Below are 4,606 nucleotides of genomic sequence, written 5' to 3'. Positions count from 1 at the left end.
TTTGGAATAAGTTACTGCATGGAAGTATGTGAAGCTTCCCCCCGGGTGATTTCACGGATTTCGATGACAAATAAAATACGGGAGTGTGAAATATTCGTTAATCATCATTCCCTGCTAGTTTATATATAAATTTACTCATTTCCGGCTGTATATAGCAATTAAGTTAGCGTGGATGAAACGCGGAATATTATGTGTAGCTTAATTGCCATATATATTTTTATAACTTACTACCTAGCTCTACATATGTATTGAACGGTGTTGAAGTAAATACTTAAAGTTTACGCATAAAATAATACTTTCCTATATTATATTAAATGAAGTGGTCATATATATATATATATATATATATATATATATATATATATATATATATATAAATGTTTGGAAGGTATAAACTTAGAGGAAGTTAACTAGCGTTTATACACCATTCACGACATAAAAGAATAATTATTATTTAATTATATATATAATACAATTATGTTACAAAGAGTAAATCTTTAATCAATCAAAACGTATCAAGATAAGAAAAGCTCAACATTATTAAGAGGAACAATTGTTTATATATATATATATATATATATATATATATATATATAAACAATTATTCCTCTTAATAGTGTTGAGCTATGTATATGTATATATATATATATATATATATATATATATATATATATATATGTAAGTGACCTTGTATGTCAGTCTCAAGAACAGTCCCTACCAAACTCCTCTGTCCGTGTTTGATCTACAAACTTGATATATAAGGGATTTGGACCCGTAAAACAAATTCGATTTTGTATTTAGCCAGTAAAATTAACTGACAATTGTTCAAAGTTCAAAAATATTAAACTTCGCAGTCATAATCGACTTAAAGCGCGTTTCTACGCATGCACAGATATACATTTATATCTTTTTCAGCGTAATTTCCTGGCCTTTATATGTGTCAGGAAATAGTACAAGAAGTAGAAAATATGTGTTGCTTTTGATTATAATCGATTGAACCTAAGTCGTATTTATTAAAATATTTGTAATCATTATTATACATTTAATACAATTGAATACTCAATAGAGTATTGATTCTATAATAATTAATATCAGCTCTGCATAAATTAAAATATGATAGTTGAGACGGGGCCATGTTTCGAAAATATATATAGCAATTTGGCTACACAGAATTTTCCGTGTTTTACCCTTATGAGGATTCGCCAGGCTATTGTCTGAAATTAATTTTACTGCACGTTTATATATATATATATATATATATATATATATATATATATATATATATATATTCCCGTGGTGCTGCGTTTGCTAGTCATGCAATTAGATTCTTTGTTATTCACATGCCCATTAATCGCAGTCAGAAAAGCACATGATCTCTAATTCACTTTTTTTTCTTTGTTCGATTTCGGAGGTGTTAGAAAGTGACCGAGTTTTAATCTCGAAAATCCTATTACATTTTACTATTATTATATTATTATTATTATTATTATTATTATTATTATTATTATTATTATTATTATTATTATTATTGTTGTTGTTGTTGTTGTTGTTGATGTTGTTGTTGTTGCTGTTGCTGGTATTATTTATTTTACATATTTATTTAGTTTGATTTTTATCGTATTAGTATCCTCAGGTTAAATTTATTTTGCCTCTGCATACGATTGCTATTTTACTTCTGCAGTTTAATAAATTTTGTGGTTCTTTAAAATTTAGGATAGCTATTTTCTCATTCAGACATAGTCTACACGAGTTGCCATGGACTAATGATGAAAAGGCAGTTATAGTTGAGACATATTTTCCGATGAAGTCTATCCACGCAGCTGAATTGTAATTTTAAGAATGGTTTAAATGTCGTGAATTTCCCACTCAATGATCTTCAGATGGGTCAACAAGTTCAGAACCTTTGGGACTGTACATAACCTCAGTGGTAAATACATAATTAGGCAGTCACACGGTGGACGACTAAATGAACAATGACACCACACAACTTTGCTGCAGCCAGAGACTCTGTTATTTGCAACCCAAGAAAATCTGTGCATTGGCGGAGTCAGAGAACACTGAGACAGGAAAAAGGACAAAACCTGGATCCCCCCCCCAAAAAAAAAATCAATACTAATTTATTTTTACAATTTTAATTTTAATTTATATTTTTAATTTTGTTTTATTTTTTAATTTTAATTTTATTTTTATTTTTTTATTTTTATTGTTATATTTATATTTTTATCTTTAATTTTATATTTGATACAGATTTTATTTTTTAAATTATTATATTGAATTAAAAAAAAAATGGAGGAACAATTTCCTTAGACGAGATAAGAATTCCTCCCCGAAAAAACAAAAAATACATAAAAATTTTTAATATAATTTTTGTAAATTTGAGATTGAATTTAATTTTTTTTTAATTTGAATAAAATTTTAATTGTGATTTAAAATTTGGAGTTAATATCGAATTTATTTTAATTTTGATTTTAAATTTATTACATCTGATGGATTAGTTTTTTGGAATAATATTTCGAAAACTATGATTAAGATATGATAGGTTTTTTCCGTCTATTTAAATGAAACTTACTCTTTATCCATATTTAAATAAGGAAAATATAAACTTTTTTATAAAATAAATGTTAAAAAAATAAAGTTAAATAAGAATAATAATAAAACTAATTATTATCAATTCAAATTAGCCTTCAGGGTTTTACCAAGTTCACTCCCTTAGATTAGTAAGAAATTGTGTTAGTATAACAACTTCTGTTTAAGAACGGAAAAAATTTAATATCAACCGATTTAAAATTTATTGTATAAAATATATATATATATATATATTTTATCCAGTCTTAGAAAAAAATATATTTTATCCAGGTTTTAGAAAAAAATTTCAAGAATATAATAAAAATCTGTATATGATAGGTTTCTTCAGGATATTTAAAAAAGAAATTCACACTTTACTCATAGTAAATAAAGCAGGTGATAGAAAATATAAACATGTATTATATAGATAGAGGAAGAATAAAGTAAAGTAAACAAAATAATAAAAACAATTATAAATATTATCAATTCAAATTAACCTTCAGGCCTTTACAAAGTTATCTCCCTTAGTTTAGTTAGAAATTGAATTACGATTAAAAACAAGACCGATAGCCATTAGTCGCGTGCTCTCGTGTAATGAATGAATTCGTGAATGTAGGATTGACATGAAATTCTTAAAGATAAACTAAAATGACCGAAAAATGGGCTGAAATGACTTAAATAAATAAAAAGTAAATGACTTAGAATGACTTTAATGAACTTAAGGATGAATTGAATGACCTTAAGAATGACTTGAATACTTAAAAATAATTGGAATCCTTCAAAAACAACTTGAATGATCTGGAGAATGACTTGAATGGCTTTGAGACTGATTGGTTGTAAAGTGGGTGATCATTTTACATTAAATTAATACAGAAAAGCGATCCCCCACTAAATATCACAAAGTTACAAACATAAGTACAGCATGTAGTAAGGGCAGATACTACACTTTTATCTTGGCCAAAAGGCCAAGAAAAGCTGTATCTATTTGCTCCCCCACCAAGCAAATTAGGCACTAGACCAATTTTTAATGTGAGGAGTGAAGGGGAAATGGAGACCAACTCCCCGGGGAGCAGGGGAGCTGGAAAGTGACAATTTGTATGAAAGGGGTTGCCCCTACATTGACCAAGGTCTTATATGTGGGGTTGCCCTCACATATGGTCTTTGCATGCAGTATCTGCCGGAACAGATACTACACTTTGAGGTATTTATTTGCTCCCCCACTGAGCAAATTAGGCACAATGCCGATTTTTAAAGTGAGGAGTGAAGGGGAAATGGGAACCAACTCCCCGGGGAGTAGGGGAGCTGGATAGTGACAATTGGTATGAAGGGTTGCCCTACATTGACCAAGGTCTTATATGTGGGGTGGCCCCCACATAGGATCTTTGCTTGCAGTATCTGCCGGAACAGATACTACACTTTGATCTTGGCCAAAAGGCCAAGAAAAGGGGTAATTTATTTGCTCCCCTACCGAGCAAATTAGGCACAAGGCCGATTTTTAAAGTGAGGAGTGAAGGCGAAATGGGGACTAATTCCCTAGGGAGTAGGGAACTTGATAGTGACAATTGGTATGAAGGGTTGCCCCTACATTGACCAAGGTCTTATATGTGGGGTTGCCTCTGGTCTTTGCTTGCGGTATCTGCCGGAAAAGATACTACACTTTGATCTTGGCCAAAAGGCCAAGAAAAACTTAAAAAGCTAAGAACAGCATCTATTAACGACAGAACTTTGATCTTAACAAAAAAAGCCAAGCACAAAAGTGTTACCGACCGACCGACCGACCGACGGAGTGACTTATAGAGTCGCTTGCACGCGACTAATAATTCCGTTTAAGGCCGGAAAATGTTTTGATTAATAGATTTAAAATAAATAGTTAAAAAAAAAAACAACTATTTTTTCATTTTTTATAGTTAAAACCCCCTATTTTTTGACGCGATAAATAATTCAAATATATTAGAATAACATAAACAAAAAAATGTTAAGTATATGCATTTCTATTTCTTTCGTTTTCTTTTGTGTCTGAAATATTAAACGGGCAATATTT

At 29.8% G+C, this 4,606-nt stretch overlaps 1 pseudogene; it reads right to left on the bottom strand.

Annotated features, from left to right (window-relative positions):
• Window positions 1–3,888: 3,888 nt before the first annotated feature.
• Window positions 3,889–4,012, bottom strand: LOC145260874 (U2 spliceosomal RNA; annotated as a pseudogene).
• Window positions 4,013–4,606: the final 594 nt, after the last annotated feature.

Source organism: Euprymna scolopes, chromosome 36 (assembly GCF_053919585.1).
Source record: "Euprymna scolopes isolate OS-2025 chromosome 36, ASM5391958v1, whole genome shotgun sequence".
Taxonomy (NCBI): Eukaryota; Metazoa; Mollusca; class Cephalopoda; order Sepiida; family Sepiolidae; genus Euprymna; species Euprymna scolopes.
The sequence above is the reverse complement of the archived record's forward strand: the minus strand, read 5'-3'. Positions and strand labels throughout refer to the sequence as shown.